Raw genomic sequence first — 22,921 nt, forward strand, 5'->3', positions numbered from 1 at the left:
GAAGACGGCTATCGGATATAGCAAAATCGTAACTGATAATTTGAGAAAATAAAAATGAAGATAAAAGAGACACAAAATTTACGTGGAAAACCCCTAAAAATTTAGGGTAAAAACGCCGGGCAACGGTAGAAGAATTTCACTATGAGAAAATAGGAATTACAACCTCTCTCGATCTACCAAGGAGAAAACAATGATAATTCTCTCTAGATAAAAAAAGAGAAAACAACTCTCAAGAAACTCTCTAAAATCTCTCTAATATTGGAAGAAAGCTATAATGCTTTGGGATGATTTTGAAGCTATATGAGCTAGGGTATTTATAGTTGAAACTTAAGGACTAATCTTATAAATACCTTAAATTACAATGACTAAAATTAATTATTCCATTACCCAATTTCAACAAAAATTAGGTGTCTAATTTTTGACTTTGACAAAGCACCATTTGGTGCATAAATTATTTGACTTTTAACACATCCGAACCTCTTTCGACATCTAATATTCATATTAAATAAAAAAATATTTTTTTCAGCACTATATATGAGATAGTTTCTTTTTAAAAATAATATTTAGGCAATTTTACCTTCAATTTCACATATTATATTCATGTTATCTCTTTAACAACGAAAATGCATTATCTAAAACAGCAGAGAGCGGTACTTATTGGGACAATGTTTTGCCCCACTTAACGACAACCAACATGACAAATATGTACTGCTACCATCATTTCTACGTGCCATGCTCAATATTGAGGTCGGATCGCATCGACCGGTTTACGTTCATTAAAAAATATATATATATCCATCTTATATTTTATGATAAAATAAGTAGTAATAATTTTTAATTATTAGTATTAATTTTTTATTTCCAAAAATATTCATCTTATATTTTATGAAAAAATATTCAACTTATATTTTTTAATTATAAAATAATTATATGATTTAGATTTATTAATAAATGATATAATCATAAAAATAATTTTTTAATATAAATTATTGGTTTTAATAAAAGTAAAAAAAATATACCACAAAGATAAAATTATTTTTATTAGAAAAAGAGAATTAACTTTCGACAACTAATATCAAAATCAATATTTTGATCGATTAAACAAAATCAAAGAATAACAAATTGAAACGGTTTATAGAAAACGACATATAACCTAAACTAAATTTAATTTATAAATATGTATATTTATTTTAATTTAATCATGATTATAAAAAACTAACTATTAATATTTTGATATTCAAACGGGTTTAATCATTCTAATATTAAACCCCTAACACCCAGCTGAAAAGTAAGCAAGAAATTCAGAAAATGGGAAGCAACCGCGCCGTTGTCTGTTTCTTCAGCAACCTCGCCTTCTATGTGCACCATGGACGGTGGGCAGAGGACGGTGATACTTGACCGTCTCAATGGAGCATTGAAGAAAACCAGCGATGAACGAACATCTCATGGTTCCAGAAGCATTTCACTTCATCTAGTAGCTAGGACAGTTTTCAATTGGTTTTTCTTATTCTTCAATTAATGTCCAACTTGTTCTTCAAGTTTTACTCCATATTTACAATTATAGAGCAAGTGATAATCAAATGCAGTGGAACAAATATTGATTTGGCTCAAAGCTATTTAAAAAATTATTTTGAAAAGCGAGGTTCGCTCCCGTTTTCCTGCAATTTCTTTCAAGTATTGTTGTCTTTTACCCATAAGCCTTAAACTTACCCTTAAAGCTCTCATATGACTAATGAGATAATTCACCCATATCTTTAATGAACACATTGCTGGAATATATATATATATATATATATATATATATAAAGATATAATTATGTTATAAAAGATTGGCTTAATACAAAAATAAGTCCCTAAACTTTGTCTCGAAAAATGTTTTAGTGCTTAAACAATTTTTCGTTAAAATTAGGCATTTAACGTTTTAATTATAGTACTTTTAGATATATTGACCGTAATGACCATTAAATTTGATCGTTAAGTGACATGTGTCGAGCCTTGATAATTTTGAGTATTTATTTAAAAAATTAAAATTAAAATTATTTTTTTTATTTAAAACACCCTCTCCCTGCGTGCCCAGGTCACCCCTTCCCTTCCCCCTTCCCCCTCCGTGGTCGTCGGTCGGTTGGCCGGCCGCAACCATCACCTCCACCTTCATTAGTATCGACGTAGACCTTCGATCAAACCTCATTGAACTTTCGTTGTAAGCTGCCACCGTTTTCCATGGAGAAGCATTTGAATGTTCGTTGGGATTTTAAGCCATCGTCTCTGTTTTTTGTCGATTTCAGCCAAACCTAACAACCATAAGCCACACCATCACCACTATTCGAACCATCACACAATTTCGCTCAAAACACATCCTTGTCGTCGCTTCGTCAGTGCTCCACTGACATTAAATGTGGAGATTAAGATTTTAAAGGTTAAAGGATTTGGATGCTCGGGATTTTAGAGATTTAGAGAATTTAGGTGATGGTAAGGGCGACGGTTGATCGATGGGTGGGCGGCGACAGGTGAGTGAACATTCGATGATAACGTTGGTGGCTGAAGATGACTGACGACGGTTGATAACGGTGTTGAAATGATATATTCTAGTTTTTTATAATTTCATTAAAAGTTTGAGGTTCTTTTATAAATAAATTAATTTTTATATTTTTCCTTTTTTATTAAAAACTATTTTTATTATTAAAAATTTAAAAAAAATAAGAATGAATACTTAAAAGTATAATTAAAAAATATATTAAACATCAATTTTTAGTACAAATTATTTAAACATATATTTCAAGTTAAAATTAAGAAACTTATTTTTTTTATTATGTTTTCTCGAAAAAGTTAGAAAATTATTTTTAGGGTAAAGTATAGTAATGGACACTAAATTTTTCTGACACTTGCATTTAGGTCCCTCAACTTTTAAAACTTACAATACAATCCTCTAACATTTAGTTCATTTGCAATATGGTCTCCAACGTAACCGATCGTTTGACGCTGTTACACTGCCGTTAGAATAATATGATCTGATAGTCCTCCAATATTTAGTCCATTTGCAATATGGTCACTGAACTTTTCAAGCGCTTGCATTTAGGCCCCTCAACTTTTAAAACTTGTAACACAATCCTTAATTTTATTCTAAACCCCAAATTCCTCTTCAATCTCGAATTTCCTTTTTCGCTTCTCTCTTCTTATACCAGTGCAACTTTTTCAGTCGGGGATGCATGGGAAATTCTAATCTAACTTTGAATTCTGTGGAGGTGTTGACTTGAATAAGGGTCTATTGATAGAAGACTCGACCAAGGGATTATCGGGACCATCAACGATTCAAGGTGTAATGTTAGATACAGGTCATCTCAGGTTAACCATAGAAGTTCGATGAAATGCTTGTGAGAAAAATGGGGTTAGAAATGCAGAGTTGACAAATACTACTAAGATGAACTAAGTATCATTGTTGAAAGTCACCAACAAAGCTGTAATTATTTTGTATAAATGGCATATAATAATTTATTTGTTTAATCTTTGTGGTTAAAGATTTTCCAACAGGTAATCAAATATAATGAAATCCCAAACAGCGCATTCACCTCTCTATCTCTTTCACTCACATGCACTCTCGTTTGGTTTTTGTTTTTCAGTTTTCCGCCATGTAAAATTGTAAACCCAAGCAGTGCTCTGTCTTTCAGCTTTTTATTTACAAAGAAAAAATGGAGGAAGAATTGTTGAAACGTAACATCGATTGCGTTTATTTCTTAGCCTCTACCCTCACTTGCAAGAAGATATTTATTTTCTCTTTCGGGCTCTCCAGAAGTAAGTTTTTCATATTTCTCACTTTCCCATTTTCAGCTCGTATTGTGTGTTTTTTGTTGAAATTTTTATATTTTTGGAACTTCATGTCAAGGATTTTGATATTCAGTGTTAGTTTTGAAACAAAACCATCTAATTTTCTTTCTTTCTTCTTAATCAAAACTTTTAGTACTCCTTATGAAAGATATTCAGTCCATCAGAATATAAATGAAAGAGGGTCATAGGCTAAATTTTTTTTATCTTATTATTTGGTTTTTCTTTAAATCAGGGAATTGGTTGTGAGTATCGACATAGTGAAATCGTTAGGCTCAATCCAAGAGACTGCTGGTACTAGTTTGCTAGGAATTGTATTGATTTAACCTGTGGTTTTCGGTATCCTGTGAGCTCATATTCTTTTTAATAAGTTAATGTTGATTATGAGACTTATATATCGTGAACGAACTAGAATTTTTACTGTTGAATCTGTATTGAATTATAGCTTCAGAAGACAATTTTGCATGCACACAACTCGAAAGGTATCATGATCGAGTAGTATATTTGGAACAACTACTTGATATGCTACCCGATCATTGCACATTTGCACCTTCATTTATGGCATATATATGTTTGTTGCAGTGTCCTCTATGTTTTACAATGTCTTTTATTGCTGACATGCCATGAATTTACAAGAATTATGAGGTCCTATGATTTTAGTTCTGCTATCTGCTTTAGATTCTCATCATGTTTAGCTATTGAGGAACATTAAACATGGAGCATTAGAAACAATTATATGTTAAAAGGGTAGGTCATTAATGCATTCGCAACTGGTAATGTTGTATTTGACATGTAATGTTTATCTTAAAGAACCCATTTGACGCCTTAGCTTTTGGAGTGACTATGACCGAACCTCTTTCCCTTTATTTATTAAGTCCTCCTCTTGAATGAGTTATTAATTGATATTATTGGTTTATTTTAGTTATTGCTTGGTTGTATGTTGTAGTCATATGAACTAAAACTTTTTACTATTTTCGCAGCCGTTGGATGTGCATGCTTAAGTTCCATCCAAACTTACTGGATTGTCATACCAAAGTGTTGCAACTGCGAACAAGACAAATTGGTCTTGCTACTTTTACTTCAAAGGTTTATGCAATAAACGTGATAGGTGCACTTTTCACGTTCAAAGTGTGACAACCGTTGAATGTGCATGCAACAAACCTTAAATTTATATTGAAGTAAACAATGTCAAATAGCAAATTCATGTTCAAAATTCCAAAGCATTTTAATTACATTCTAAACCCTAAATTTCAAAATACTTCAATTATATTCTAAACCCAAAATTAAAGTATTTTAGAATTTAGGGTTTAAAATGTAATTAAATTGTTTTGGAATTTAGGGTTTAGAATGAAATTGAGAACTGTGTTGCAAGTTTTAAAAGTTGATGACCTAAATGCAAGCGCCTAAAAAGTTAAGTGACAATATTATAAATGTACTAAATGTTGGAGGAATGTCACGTCATCGTCTTCTAATGGCAGTGTAACGGCGTCAAATGGCCGATTACATCGGGACCATATTACAAATAGACTAAATATTAGAGGATTGCATTGTAAGTTTTAAAAGTTAGATGACTTAAATGCAAGTCTTAGAAAAGTTAAGTGATCATTAATATACTTTACCCTTATTTTTATATTAAGCCTACAACATTTGCATACATACTGATACTGATGTGAAAGGAGAAAGACAAAGGAATTAGAAGGGGTGGTCTGATTGTGATATTTTGAGACAACGTGTGCAGGCAGGCACTTATTTCAGAAGGCGTCCAGCTACTAGACTTCATCCATCACTCACTCGTTCCTAGGTTAGTAGCTGCCAGCTACCTCTTTGCTGTTCTTCTTTAAAATCTCTGCAGACTTAATCATTAAACAAAGTTGGTAGTACTACAAGGCGTTTGGGTTGTCTTTTTCATTCATAATCTTATTTTAAAAAACATGCTAACAGTCAAACATCATTAAGTCCCTTGTTTCTTGTGTTGGATATGATAAGTCGATAAACACCGACAACAAGATGGATTTCTATTTTTAATTTACCTTAAAATTAATTTACATTAAAATTAGATATTTTTAATTTACGATAAATTAAATTTTTAATACTTAAATTATCATTTTTAATCTATTATAATACTTAAACTTTTATTTTTTAAAATTATTTTTAAAGTTATTTTTTTTCATTTTAGTATTCTTGTTCAAAATTCAATGTTAATTTAAAAAAAAATTAAAACTTTGGGTACTAAAACATATGAATATTGATAGTTTAGATATTAAATACGTTAATTTTTTAAAAGTTAATTCTAAAATGAAGTAAAAATTAAATGTTAGTTATAGTTTTGGGAAAAATTAAATTAAAATATTAAAATTAATTAAAACTGATAATTTAAATATTAAATACATAGTTTACCATTTTATTTATTGTCATGTGCTGTACCACGAAAAAAGCGATCAAATCTTACTTTTATTTAGATAATACTATATTAAAAGCTCACATTAATTTTTTTAAACAGTCAACCATTAGTAGATTTATTAAAAAAATCATTCAAATTGTACAAGTAAGATTATCTCGCGTCCTATTCAGTGCGAGAAAATGTCTCTCATTTTTATAGAATATGAAGTACAATGCACTTTTCAAATTGATTATTTAGTATTTCGCTTTTTTCAGAATGTAAGATCTCTGAGATATTAAAAAATTATTATTTACAAGAGTTTCGAAATTTAAAATTTAAAAAGATTCTTCGTACCTTGCGCTTTATATAATGCAAGGTACATCGTTCCCCTCGTTTTGGGGAAGTGTGAGAATCACTATAAATACGCCTTCCATCTATCAAAATTCCTTACACATTCAATAAAAAAAACTATTTCTCATATATTCTCTCACTCATATTATTATAGCGGGTCTACAGAGGGTTGTTCTTTTGCATGTATACTCTTACTGGCAGGAAAATTTGATGATAATTTTTTATTTATTTATTTTAGATTTGTTTATTTATTTCAAATTTATTTATTAATTTATTCATTTTGGATTTATTTATTCATTTCGATTTATTTATTTATTTATTTATCTATTATTTTATTTATTTATGCAACTTAAATTTATTTGTTTATTTAAATTTATTTATAATTTATTTGTTTATTTGTTTGATTGTTTCGAAATTATTTATTTGAAGTGATATGAACGTTTGTTGATGAGTTTTATTAACAGTTTCCCTTCCCCTAATGAAGATATTACTCTATACTTGCATGAAGCCGATTTTGGTTACATTGACACCTAACTGGTGGTACGAAGATGCACCCTCTATTGATAAACACGTTGATTGAACATTGGAGACCGGAGATGCAGACGTTTATTTTTTTAGGAGGCAACTATTATCCTTGAAGATGTCGCATACCATCTTATGAAAATCTTATTACTGGTATGGCTCATGGGAATTTGGGAACCTTGTGTGAGGAACTGCTTGGATTAACTCCGACAAAGGACGATTTGAATGGTGGGAAGATCTACATTAAATTTTTGGACGACAATTTTGCGAAGCTCTTTGCCGATGCTGATCCACAAATTAAACAATAAATTATTTATATCTATGTTTATTTATTGTAATTTATTTATAATATTAAAATTTTGCTTTAGTTTTTGTTATTGTAATTTTTTAGGGTAAACTTTTAATATATGCATACCATTTTTATTTTACAATAATCTGCTTGGGCTCATATTTTACAAGTTATGGGGGGTCTTGATGCTTGATAAATCTTGAAACAATGTCATCTAACGTGGTTGTATCATCTATGTGATTTGCAGGCCTTTAAAAATAAGAGTTAGAGATCAATAGTGTTGACCTTTTTGTTCTAGGAGCTATGTAAAGGTGTTAATTTGAACAAACAAGCACTTGTAGGTTGTTTGATGTTGTTACAATCGTGGGCTTGGTTTTAAATGCCATTTTTAACTTCGATTCCTTTACAACCGACCCATTATAATTTTCTCTACTTCGGAGGTAATTACAAATAATCTACGTTTATATATTTATTACTATATGTTTTTTTTTGTTTTACAAATAATTGTATTTTATTATATGAATGATAGGTGGACTGTCACACTTAGTCAATCGCAATTTTAGATTATTGATTAATAAGGTAACAAACAAAGTAATTGATTTTATAAATTAAATATCAATTTTTTATTTGAGTTTTTCAAACATAGTTTAAAAAATATTTTGTGTAGTTCATGTGGACACTATATAGTGACTATGCTATTACAACGTGTACACAGAACGAGATACGTCACAGGTCGCATGTTTGGACGTCGATTGTCCCATTAATAGTCTATGAGATTATCGAGTGGCATCCTGTTGATCGCATGTTGCAGTAATTTGATTGTGTCCAAACAATTTTGCCACCACCAACAACCTTGGACAATGCCTTACATCGCCTAACGCGATAAGAGAAGACAGATGTTAATTGGAAGGTGCATCATGTGGATTGAGTGATGGAATGAATGTCGAGGCTCGTTAGGCAGGTTGTCTCTGAACCCATCTTAGCTTACTGTGTTTCAGATGATTACATGTCATGGTACGAGCAAAATGAAATACCGCATATACTGACAGGGATGAGTGAGCTCTAGAACCCCAAACCGTCCGCCTACGCAACGTGGTGCAAGTCAGAGTAGACGAAAACATGATCAACCCTCATCATCGGGAATGACACGAGAGCCACTTACAGAGCATCAGACACCACTGACGGAACCTACATTCACCTACTTATCTCAGGAGACGCTTCAACATATAGTGACTCTGCCATCATTTCAGCATATGGGGCCACCAATGAAAGGTTTTTCACTGACGCATTTCGTTCATGTCCGGTGATCATTGTCCATTCTCACTGCCCTCCTGCACCAGCTGAACCATATTATCCGTCACATTCTTGTGCATCTATTCGACCATTGGCAACAGACTTCATATCCGATATTGTTGAGCAGACACCGCCACAGAGTATGTTTTACACCGATATTGGTCAAAGTTGTAACATCCTTAATACCAGGTTAGTGATCAAATTGTAAAGTTTCAGAATTTGGTGACTATAGGAGAACCATGGATTAGTTCAATGATTTATTTGGAAATAAATTATAAAAGTTGTTAGTAATTATAAGATGAATTAAATGGTAAAATGGTCAATTGACAAGTAAGATTTTTATATTCCTTTTATAAGATAAGGAACTACGTAGGAAAGGAGAAAATTATCCAGAGTTTTCTTTCTTCTTCTTCCTCATCCCGTATCTCCAAGCTCAAAGGTGAGTTTCTTTGTTTATGGATTAATTGTTGATTTTAAGGTTGAGTTTTGATTATTAGATGATAACTAAGCTTAAGGAAAGCTTAATTTATCTTAAAATCAAAGTTTGATGGAGTTAGGAGGGATTAAAGATTTGAGATTTTTGGGTGAAATCTTGAAATAGAGTTCATAACTAGAGTTGAAAGTTAAATTTGACTTGTCAATGGTCTAATTAAGAAGTTAGAAGCCATAGAATTGGAATCAAAACATATTGCAAAGTTGGTTTAATTCTTGAGTTACATATGAGGAATATAATTTTGGAAGATAAAGATGGTTTACATGGATATAAGTTGGTTTAAGTAATGGTAGATGAATTTAATGGCATAATAGGGGCTTAAAATAGAAGAATTGAATGAAGAATTGATGATTTTCGGGCTTATAATGCAAATTCTGGGCAAGGTGTATCGATGCATGGGTAGTGCATCGGGAATAATATTATAAATTACAAAAAATTTGGGATTAAATACCCGAACATGCCTTCCGAACATGCTTATAAGCACTTGTGGATTGCTCGAAAAAAATAAATACCTTGCTTTTTGGAAAACGTTAGGTATGTTGAATACTTCTCGTGATAAATTTCTCGGGACTGTTCAATATTTCGGAGACTTCGTGTTATGGAAAACACGATGTACTAAATAATCATATTAAATTGGGTAATTTGAAAAGTGCACAATACCTTGCGTCCTATAAAATGCGAGACACGTTCTCTTGTTGTATAGGACGCAGGGTAATCATACGTGTACAATTTAGAAGTATTTTTCTAATAAATCTGCTAAGGGATTACTGTTTTAAAAAATAATTAAATGGATTTTTAATATAATATTACCATTTTTTATATATCACATTTATTTTTAAGATAGGAGTTTACTAGATTTCAGTATTTTGTTTGGATTGTAAATATTGTATTGAGTAGGGTAATCTCGTATTTTTAGTATTGTTTAGATTTTGAAGTTGACTACTCAATATTAGGTTATTTATCAACTTTATATTAAATTTTACTCATGAAGGTACTATAAAAATGTTAATCTAGAGAGACCGTGAATCCAAAATTAATTTTGAGGTTGGACTAATGACAGATCTAAAAATATTTTTTTATGGAAGATACATACTAATTATTAAATTTTTTTGTATGAGGTATGCACAAATAAAATTTCAAGGTGAAAACCATAGTAAAATGGACTACTAATGTAAAGAAATTTGAATTCTAGGGTAGACACGTATACTTTGTATTCTCCACTGGTAATATACGTATATATATTAATTATATAAATTTTTCCTATAGGATAAGTACAAATAAAAGTTTAGAGCGGACATCTTCAATAACATGAATAATTAACATTAAAAATTTAAATTTTAGGATGAGCTCCACCCTAGAACCTATTTGCATATTCCACTGATCACGAATAATGATTTTGAGTGATCAAATTACTCATATTTATTCTTAATATAGATTCACTAAGAACACTCTCTTTCATTCTTTTAAAGTCACGTTTCTATTCTCTTTTAAATAATATTAAAATTAGAATTAGAATTTATAAAAAATGTTTAATCTCTTATAAGGATATATTTTTATTTTTTATTTTTTAAAAAAATAAGATTATTTTCATGTACAGGAAGTTCAATCCTTTTATTTGGATAAGTAAAATTCATTCATCCAAAAAGAAGCAAACAAACTGCTATACAACGTATACCCTTGTACATTCTCTATACAGCTATACCAACCCCTAGTTTGAACACAGTCGCAAATTTACAGTATCAAGCATGTTCATACAAGATCTATACAATTTAATCCTCATTGTATCCTTAATCCTGCTAACAATAATCTCACTAGAACAAGACAAACCTCTAAAGAGCCTATGATTTCATTCCTCCCAAGTATAATACACAAATCCTGTCCAAGCCAGCTTGAGCAAGTGAACTAGAAGAGATTTACCTTTGAGGTTCTGCACCATCCATTGGAGGTTATCACTCCAACTCAAAGGCTCATGAGTAAGACCATAAGAGAGAAGAACAACACACCAAATACTCTTAGCATATAAACACTCAAAAAAGAGATGGTTGTGGGATTCAATACCATAATTACATAAGCCACAAGCATTATCATTAGACAGTCCAAACTTTGCGAGCCTGTTTTTTGTGGGCAATCTGTCTAAGATTGCCATCCAGGAAATCAAAGAGAATTTGGGTATGTGGCCTGGAAACCACACCAAACGATGCCAAATAACCTTCATAGATCTGCTTCGAATATTTTCCCATATCCAGTTAACTTTAACTTGAGTCCAGTTACTTCCAGAGCAGAAGAGACTCAATGTCTCACTTCTTATCTTAAGCATTTTAACCAGAATCCAACTGAAATGGAGCTTGCAGTCCACATTCCAGAAATCAGTAACTCTAAAACAGTAAGCATTTTTTCATCAAAGAGTTGAGTCAAATAAGAAGATGAATACCATAAAAGTCTTGAAGAGTGAAAGTGGGCAATACTTGGACTCTTTTGATGACATAGCCACTGAGCTAGTGAATTTCTTCACCAACCTCATTGGTACTGTAGACCTTTTAGTCAAGTATCCCACTGTGGATTACCTGAGGAATATGTTAAATTTCTCACTGCCAGAGGCTGCTGGGGAGGCCCTCTCCAAAGATGCGAATGATAAGGAAATCAAGGATGCTCTGTTTAGGTAGGGTAATGGGAAAAGCCCGGGGCCTAATGGCTATTCTTCTTGGTTTTTTAAGGCTGCCTGAGAGGTGGTTGGTTGTGATTTCCTTGCTGCAATTTGGTACTTTTTCCAATCCTCTTATTTGCTATCAGCTTTTAATGCTACCTCAATCACCTTAGTCCCTAAGTCTTTGAATGCTTGTATGACCAAAGAGTTTAGACCTATTTCTTGTTGTTCTGTGGTTTATAAAACCATCAATAGGATCCTGACCACTAGGCTGTCTCAATTATTTCCTGGTACGGTTTCACTCAGTCAGTCTACTTTTGTTAAGGGTAGAAATATTGCTGACAATACATTGCTTGCTCAAGAGATTGTCAAAGGCTATGCTAGAAAGAGCCTTTCTCCAAGGTGTGCCATAAAGATTGATTTGCAAAAAGCCTTCGATTCTGTGAATTGGGATTTTTTTATAGTTGTGCTTGAAGCCATGGGCCTCCCTGAAAAATTTTGTGGATGGATAAGAATTTGTGTTACCTCCCCTAAATATTCAGTTTCTTTAAATGGAAGTCTTGTTGGTTACTTTAAGGGTGCTAGAGAGGTTAGGCAAGGGGATCCTCTATCCCCTTACCTCTTTGTTTTAGCTATGAAAGTTCTTTCCTCATTGCTTGATACTGCTGCTAAGTATGGTATTTTTCGATATTACCCCAAATGCAAGAGGATCTCCTCACTCATATTTGTTTTGCTGATGACCTACTGGTCTTTTTCCATGGTTCACTTGATGTTGTGTTGGGTATTTTGAGCACATTAGAGGTCTTATATAAACTCTCTAGTCTTAGACTTAATGCCTTGAAAACTGAACTTTATGCTTGTGGTGTTCCTGACATAGTCCTTGAGCAGATTTAATTTATTACTGGGTTTAGAGTTGGGAAACTTCCTGTCAGGTATCTTGGTGTACCTTTGGTTACTATGAAACTCACAGGGAATGATTGTTCTGCTTTAGTGACTAAAATTAAAGAAAATCTTAGTAAGCGGTCAAGTAAGAGGTTAAGTTTTGGTGGCAGGCTACAGCTCATCAAAGCTGTGTTGTTCAGTATCTTTAGTTACTGGAGCAGACAACTTATTCGGCCTAATGGAGTGATCAGGGATATCGAGAGACTTTGTTTTCTGGAAAGGGGACGATATTCATGCTAGGGGTGCTCGGGTAAGTTTGGGCCAAATTTGCTCTTTGAAGTCTGAGGGTGGCCTAGGGCTAAGGAGCCTGATGGATTGGAGCAAAGCTTGTTGCTTGCTACTCATTAAGAAAATTTTAGCGGGGGAAGGCTCACTCCAGAAGTTCAATCCTTTACTTCACCTTTCTATCAAATTTTCCCTTTTTTATTATTTATTGTATGTCTTTTACATTTTAATTAAATAAGAACACTAAAAAATAAATATAAAATTCTTGTTTACCTTAAATTCATTTACCGTAAAATTAATTTACATTAAAATTAGATATTTTTATTTTACGATAAATTAAATTTTTAATACTTAAATTATCATTTTTAATCTATTATAATACTTAAACTTTTATTTTTTAAAATTATTTTTAAAGTTACTTTTTTTTCATTTTAGTAATCTTGTTCAAAATTCAATGTTAATTTTTGAAAAAAATTAAAACTTTGGGTACTAAAACATATGAAAACTGATAGTTTAGATATTAAATACGTTAATTTTTTAAAAGTTAATTCTAAAAAGAAGTAAAAATTAAATGTTAGTTATAGTTTTGAAAAAAATTAAAATTAATTAAAACTGATAATTTAAATATTAAATACATAGTTTACCATTTTATTTATTGTCATGTGCTTTCCCGTGAAAAAAATGATCAAATCTTACGGCAAAACTGCCACGATATTGCATGGGGAATATTTTATTTCCCAAAATAATACTACCATGCTATTATTTCCCCAAATAGGGCGATTTACACAGTAAATAGGAATTTCTAGACGTCTTTAGCAGATTTCAAAACGCAAAATGGTGCTCTAGGCGTCTTTAACACAATTTACATTCAAACATGGAGGTCTAGGCGTCTTTAACACAACTTCCATTCGAACATGAGGTATAGGCGTCTTTAACACAATGCATGTGTACATGAGCAGAGAGCATAGAAGATGTTACTGAAGCTGATGCATGTGGGGCATGTGGACGTGAGCAGAGAAGGCACATGAATCTTGCATGCATGCATGCGTTGGGATCTCTCAGCGTCTTCTTCATATTTCATGTGAGATATCTCGGCGTCTTGTGCATGTGGCAAGATCTCTCGACGTCTTCTTTAGCCTTGGGGGTGGAGTTCTCGGCGTCTTCTTCATCAGCATCATGCGCACGGGACGTAAATAATTCAATGCAATGGATATTTATAAGAGGGGTCGGTTAGGGAATGAAATGTGCTTATAAATTACTCCAATAATTAATCGAAGTAATCAAATTAGCATAACGTGAAAGAAAATTTTATATAATAGCGTATATTTTATAAATTTATACAAAAGCATTGGGGTCCACAGCATTAAACAAAAGCAAACGTTGTTGTTAGAGAAGAAAAATTATAAAAACATTAATTTTATAAAGTAGCACTACTAAAACAAAAGGTGACAAAATCAACAAATATTATATAAAAATAAATCAATAATGCACGCAATAATACATATAAAATTTTTGTTTGGGTCATCACAAGGTACAATGATTCAATAAATAATTACTTTAATGATTTAAATTTAATGAATTAATAATAATTATTTAAATTTAATAATAATTATTTAAGTTTAATGATTTGAATTTAATAATAAAATAATTATTTAAGTTTAATGATTTAAATTTAATGTTTTAATAATAATTACTTAACTTTAATGATTTAACTTTAATGATTTAATAATAATTACTTAACTTTAATGATTTAACTTTAATGATATAATAATAATTACTTGACTTTAATTATTTATATTTAATGATATAATAATACTAAATATATTCTATTCAATTAATTTAATTTGATATAAATAATTCAAATAAGGAGTACAACTCTTGACGGTGTCGGGGTGTTGTTGAGTAATAATGTCGACGCGCACGTCTGTTTCGTTGTGGTCGTTGTACTTGTTCAGGAGTTTGTTCATCATAACCAACCTGCTCATTCATCGAGGGCATAGGTTTCGGTGTTGTAAATATATGTCCACCACCACTATGCTCTCCCATCTGAGTACAAACACTCGTACTTGTCATCATAGATGTCATCTGATCAAAATCATTTGTTGCCCCAAACATGGGAGAGAACATGAGTGATTGATGAGGAATATGCTGAGGAGTGTAGGGCGTAACACCAGAATCACCAATCACTTGACTAAATGATCTTGTGTGATCAAAAGATTTTGGTGGGATATTATCAATTGCCTTTTGTTCTGCTCCACGGTGAGAAGAACTCCCACTTCCAGTCCTTCTTGGTTTCTCGGGTTTATTGAATTTTTTCGTATACTCTATAAATTGATGTCTTTCTCTGATCGTTGTCAAGAACAGTTTTCCATGTTCCCAAAAATAATTCAAGTAATCCGAACTCTTGAAGTTAAAGTCATCCGCTTGTATGGGAGTGAGCGTTGGCAAGTATGAACCCTCGTTGTTCCAATGATTGATATAGTTGGCATGCCTCAATGACCAATCCTCACCGACCCTACCCCGCCCATCTAATTTGTGGAGAGCGTCATGATTCTCTAGAATGACTGGAATAGGTTGGTGGAAGCCGAACTGCCTCAACACTCTATCGGCAAATTGGAACTCCACAAACATGAAATAGATCAATGGTGTAACAACACACCAATAAAACAAGAAGAAAATTATGAGATCCATATATATGAAACACTAAACCATTATTGGATCTCATAATTTTCTTCTTGTTTTAAAGGTTTAGTGTTTCATATATATGGATCTCATAATTTTCTTCTTGTTTTATTGGCGTGCTGCTACACCATTGATCCATTTCATGTTTGTGGAGTTCTAATTTGCTGATAGAGTGTTCATGCAGTTCGGCTTCCACCAACTTATTCCAGTCATTCCAGAGAATCATGACGCTCTCCACAAATTAGATGGGCGGGGTAGGGTCGGTGAGGATTGGTCGTTGAGGCATGCCAACCATATCAATCATTGGAACAACAGGGGTTCATACTTGCCAACGCTCACTATCATACAAGCGGATGACTTTGACTTCAAGAGTTCGGATTACCTGAATTATTTTTGGGAACATGAAAAATTGTTCTTGACAACGACCAGAGAAAGACATCAATTTATAGAGTATACGAAAAAATTCAATAAACCCGTGAAACCAAGAAGGACTGGAAGTGGGAGTGGGAGTTATTCTCACCGTGGAGCAGAACAAGAGGCAATTGATAATATCCCACCAGAATCTTTTGATCACACAAGATCATTTAGTCAAGTGATTGGTGATTCTGGTGTTACGCCCTACACTCCTCAGCATGTTCCTCACCAATCACTCATGTTCTCTCCCATGTTTGGGGCAACAAATTATTTTAATCAGATGACATCTATGATGACAAATACGAGTGTTTGTCCTCATATGGGAGATCATAGTGGTGGTGGACATATATTTACAATATCGGAACCTATGCCCTAGATGAATGAGCAGGTTGGTTATGATGAACAAACTCCTGAACAAGTATAACGACCACAACGAAACCGACATGTGCCTCAACATTATTACTCAACAACACCCCGACACCGTCAAGAGTTGTAATCCTTATTTGAATTATTTGTATCAAATTAAAGTAATTGAATCGAATATATTTAGTATTATTATATCATTAAATATAAATTATTAAAGTCAAGTAATTATTATTAGATCATTAAAGTTAAGTAATTATTATTAAATCATTAAAGTTAAGTAATTATTATTGAATCATTAAAGTTAAATCGTTAAAGTTAAGTAATTATTATTGAATCATTAAAATTAAATCATTAAAGTTAAGTAATTATTATTAAATCATTAAATTTAAATCATTAAACTTAAATAATTATTATATTATTAAATTTAAATCATTAAATTATTAAATTTAAATCATTAAAGTTAAATAATTATTATTAATTCATTAAATTTAAATCATTAAAGTTAAGTTATTATTTACTGAATCATTGTACCTTGTGATGACCTAAGAAAATTTTTTATATGTCTTATTGTATGCATTATTGATTCATTTTTATATAATATTTGTTGATCATGTCACCTTTTTCTTAATGCTTTTGTTTTAGTAGTGCTACTTTATAAAATTAATGGTTTTATAAATTTTCTTCTCTAACAACAATGTTTGCTTTTGTTTAATGCTGTGGACCCCAATGTTTTTGCATAAATTTATAAAATATACACTATTATATAAAATTTTCTTTCACATTATGCTAATTTGATTACTTCGATTAATTATTGGCGTAGTTCATAAGCACATTTCATTCCTTAACCGACCCCTCTTATAAACGTCCATTGCATTGAATTATTTGCGTCCCGTACGCATGATGCTGATGAAGAAGACGTTGAGAACTCCACCCCAAAGCTGAACAAGACGCCGAGAGATCTTGCCACATGCACAAGACGCTGAGACATCTCACATTAAATATGAAGAAGACGCCGAGAGATCCTAACGCGTGCATGCATGCAAGATTCTTGCGCCTTCTCTGCTCACGTCCACATGCCCCACATGCATCAGCTTCAGTAACAACTTCTCTGCTCTCTGCTCACGTACACATGCATTGTGTTAAAGACGCCTAGACCTCATGTTCGAATGAAAGTTGTGTTAAAGACGCCTAGACCTCCATGTTTGAATGCAAATTGTGTTAAAGACGCCTAGAGCACCATTTTACATTTTGAAATCTGCTAAAGGTGCCTAGAAATTCCTGTTTACTGTGTAAATCGCCCTATTTGGGGAAATAATAGCATTGTATTATTATTTTGGGAAATAAAATATTCCACATGCATTATCGTGGCAATTTTGCCCAAATCTTACCTTTATTTAGAAAATATTATATTAAAAGCTCACATTAATTTTTTGTAACAGTAAACCATTAGTAGATTTATTAAAAAAATCCTTCAAATTGTACACGTAAGACTACATCGCGTCCTATTCAGCGAGAAAAAATGTCTCTCATTTTATAGAATACGAAGTACAATGCACTTTTCATATTATCTAATTTAATATGATTATTTAGTACTTTGCTTTTTCGAGAAAGTGAGATATTCTAGATATTAAAAAATTATTATTTGCAAAAGTTTCGAGATTTAAAATTTAAAAAGATTCTTCGTACCTTGCACTTTGTATAATGCAAGGTACATCGTTCCCCTCGCTTTGAGGAAGTGCGAGAATCACTATAAATACGCCCTCCATCTACCAAAATTCCTTACACATTCAATAAAAAAAACTCTTTCTCATATATTCTCTCACTCATATTATTATAGCAGGTCTACTGAGGGTTGTTCTTTTACATGTATACTCGTACTAGCAGGAAAATTCGACGATAATTTTATTTATTTATTTCAAATTTATTTATTAATTTATTCATTTTGGATTTATTTATTCATTTTGGATTTATTTATTCATTTCGATTTATTTATTTATTTATTCAAATTTATGTATTTATTTATCTATTATTTTATTTATTTATGCAACTCAAATTTATTTATTTATTTCAAATTTATTTGTTTGTTTGTTTGATTGTTTCGAAATTATTTATTTGAAGGGATATGAACGTTTATTGATATCTAACCGATGGTACGAAGATGCACCCTCTATTGATAAACACGTTGATTGAACGATGGAGACCGGAGATACACACATTTATTTTTTTAGGAGGCAACTATTATCCTTGAAGATGTTGCATACCATCTTGGGCTGCATGTTTATGAAAATCTTATTACTGGTATGGCTCATGGGAACTTGGGAACCTTGTGTGAGGAACTGCTTGGATTAACTCCGATAGAGGACGATTTGAATGGTGGGAAGATCTACATTAAATTTTTGGACGACAATTTTGCGAAGCTCCTTACCGATGTTGATCCATAAATTAAACAAGAAATTATTTAAATCTATGTTTATTTATTGTAATTTATTTATAATATTAAAATTTTGCTTTAGTTTTTGTTATTGTAATTTTTTAGGGTAAACTTTTATTGTATTCACACCATTTTTATTTTACAGTAATTTGCTTGGGCTCATATTTTACAAGTTATGTTGATGCGTTATAAATCTCGAAACAAGGTTATCTAACGTGGTCGTATCATCTACGTGATTTGCGGGCCTTTAAAAATAAGAGTTAGGGATCAATAGTGTTGTCTTTTTTATTCTGGGAGCTATATAAAGGTGTTAATCCGAACAAGCAATCACTTGTAGGTTGTTTTATGTTGTTATAATCGTGAGCTTGGTTTTGAATGCCCTTTTTAACTTCGTTTCCTTTAAAATCGACCCATTATAATTTTCACAACTTCAGAGGTAATTACAAATAATCTACGTTTATATATTTATTACTATATGTTTTTTTTTGTTTTACAAATAATTGTATTTTATTATATGAATGATAAGTGGACTGTCAGACTTAGTCAATCCCAATTTTAGATTATCGATTGATAAGATAGCAAACGAAGTAATTGATTTTATAAATTTAATTTGTAAATTAAATATCAATTTTTTATTTGAGCTTTTCAAACATAGTTTAAAAAATATTTTGTGTAGTTCATGTGGACACTGTATAGTGATGGTGTTATTACATCGTGTACACAGAACGAGATATGTCACAGTTCGCTTGTTTGGACGTCGGTTGTCCCATTAATAGTCTATGAGATTATCGAGTGGCATCCTGTTGATCGCATGTTTGCAGTAATTTGATTATGTCCAAACAATTTTGCCACCATCAACAACCTTGGACAATGCCTTACATCGCCTAACGTGATAAGAGAGGATAGATGTTAATTGGAAGGTGCATCATGTGGATTTAGTGATGGAGTGGATGGCGAGGCTCGTTAGGCAGGTTGTTTATGAACCCATCTTAGCTTACTCTGTTTCAGATGATTACATGTCGTGGTACGAACAAAATGGAATATCTCATATACTGACCGGGAGGAGCGAATTCTAGAAATTTATAGGCCTCTCCCAAATCGTACGCCTATGCAACGTGGTGCAAGTCGGAGTAGACGAAAACACGATTAACCCTCATCATCGGGAATGACAAGAGAGCCACTTACAAAGCATCAGACACCATTGACGGAACCTACATTCACCTACTTATCTCAGGAGACGTTTCAACATATAGTGACTCCGCCATCATTTCAGCATATGGGGCCACCAAAGAAAGGTTTTTTCACCGACGCATTTCGTTCATGTCCGGTGATCATTGTCCATTCTCACTGCCCTTGTGCACCAGCTGAACCATATTATCCGTCATATTCGTGTGCATATGTTTGACCATTGGCAACAAACTTCATATCCGACATTGTTGAGCAGACACCGCCACAGAGCATGTTTTACACCGATATTGGTCCAAGTGACAGTGGTGGTACTGACCATATAGATAAAGGTAATGGTGGTGGTGGTAGTGGTGGTGATAAGAGTGATGATGATTCCCTGAAATATAGATGAATTTATAAAAATTCTCGTCGGACTCGTCGTCTACCACAGTGCGGTACGGGTGGACATAGGCATCATTAGTGGTTTAAATTTGTAATTTTTTTAGTTATTCGAACTGTATTTTTTTTCTTTTTAGTTAATCAAACTTCTTCTTTTTTATTTAAAAAATATTCAAATATAATATAATGTTCTTGTTTTATTTTACAATTTGTTTAAATTATTAATCAACACTAAATTATTAATTTGTTTAAGTTATCCTTGAACAATCTGATAATCAGTTGTTCGGTTTGATGCATAAACAACTTGGGAATCATCATACTCACACAAAATTTATTTTAATACTAATTTAAAAACATAATAAAAAAACTACACGGGTTGTTTAAAGTTCTCTTTTGACATTCATGGGCAATACGTAACAGAACTGGCTTTTTATCCTTATAGTCTTGTGATAACTGAGTTACTCCTTTATTTCTTGTTAAATATGGTTCTTCCTCAAACGTTAGAGTCAACTAGATGTTCCTACCACCAATACGTTGCAGAAATAAGTTTCGAAATGGAACACAGTTGCAGAATATCTCGCCATTAATATTTGTTTTACGAAGGTTTTTCATTCAAAATGGACATCTATTTTTTTTATATACATATTTTATCGATCTTTTTAAAGCAGACTTGCCATGCCAAATCAAATGTTGCTTCCACATTATGAACCTTTGACATGTCAGGAATATCCGCCACGTTAGAAGTCCCTCAGTAACTCACGTTTTACAGAGAGAGAATTTTCTGCCACGTCAAGAATCTATGCAAAACTCATATTTTGCACAACGTGAGATTACCCCCACAATAAATAATTATATCCCTTGCATCGATATTGTAAATTTTAACAAGATCTATGCTTATAAGAGGTTTTTCTTCTGGTCGCACAACTTGGCACTAAACTTTTGTCAATATTAGTGCTATAAGTTATGCCACCCGAAAAGAATGCCTTTTATAAAAGATATAGCCTTCTCGACAAAATACTTGTTTCATAAATTTTTCCTTATTTGTCAAAACAACAATGTTTATAAAAAACATTCTCTTCGAGTGGCTTCCTCTACAACTTGTCTTTTTATATGATATATTTGTAAAGTCGATTAAACATGAGTAACTTGACCTTCTTGGGAAGCTCTATGAAGGCATCATATTCTGGTGGCATCATCTATGACTTTTCTCGCTTGAGACACTAATTTGACAAATGACACACCTCCACTCGTCTTATCGCTTTGGAAACTAAGAGTTTCTAAAAGACATTCTCTTTAGGTGGCTCCATCGACTTATTGCTCGTGACGTGTATCTGGTAGTGGTGGGCATGACTTTCGAATTTCATATTTATGCCCAATCCATTCTCCACCAAGCCCACAATGTTTCTCATAAGGCATCATCTTCCGGTGGCATCCTAAACTTGAGGCACAAAACCCATAGATGGCACACCTCTGTTCATTTCCTCAACCTTATTGTGTTTTTCATTGCAATACTTTTGTTTTGAAGAATTTTCAATATGATTATTACATCGCTTAAAATATCTCGCATGTGCCGATATTATTCTCAATTGAAAAATAAGTTACATTACCACACCTCTACTCTTATAAATTATGCAATTAGTCAGAATAACTACTAGAAAAAAAAAACTTGAATATGCTTACCAAGCCATTTTAGAATTTCCTTTATGCACAAAACAATATTTGGAACCATTTCAACCCGATTTTTAACTCGCTTGCGATATCTTGTATGTCTTTATTATTAGACTCAACTGAAAGATAAATTAATATATACAACATGAAGAATATTATATATTGCAAAAATTTTGGGATTAAATACATGAACATGCCTCCCGAACATGCTTATAAACACTTGTGGATTGCTCGAAAAAATAAATACCTTGCTTTTTGGAAAACGTGAGGTATGTTTAATACTTCTCGTGATAAATTTCTCGGGACTGTTCAATATCTCGGAGACTTCGTGTTATGGAAAACGCGATGTACTAAATAATCATATTAAATTAGTTAATTTGAAAAGTACACAATACCTTGCATCCTATAAAATGTGAGACACGTTCTCATGCTGTATAGGACGTGGGGTAATCATACGTGTACAATTTAGGGGTATTTTTCTAATAAATCTGCTAAGGGATTACTGTTTTAAAAAATAATTAAATGGATTTTTAATATAATATTGCCATTTTTTTATATATCACATTTATTTTTAAGATAGGAGTTTACTAGATTTCAGTATTTTGTTTGGATTGTAAATATTGTATTGAGTAGGGTAATCTCGTATTTTTAGTATTATTTAGATTTTGAAGTTGACTACTCAATATTAGGTTATTTATCAACTTTATATTAAATTTTACACATGAAGGTACTCTAAAAAATGTTAATCTAGAAGAGACCGTGGATCCAAAATTAATTTTGAGGTTGGATTAGTGACAAATCTAAAAATATTTTTTATGAAAGATACATATTAATTA

The sequence above is a fragment of the Hibiscus syriacus genome, unplaced genomic scaffold, assembly GCF_006381635.1.
Source record: "Hibiscus syriacus cultivar Baekdansim isolate YM2019G1 unplaced genomic scaffold, ASM638163v2 tig00110328_pilon, whole genome shotgun sequence".
NCBI classification, from domain to species: domain Eukaryota; kingdom Viridiplantae; phylum Streptophyta; class Magnoliopsida; order Malvales; family Malvaceae; genus Hibiscus; species Hibiscus syriacus.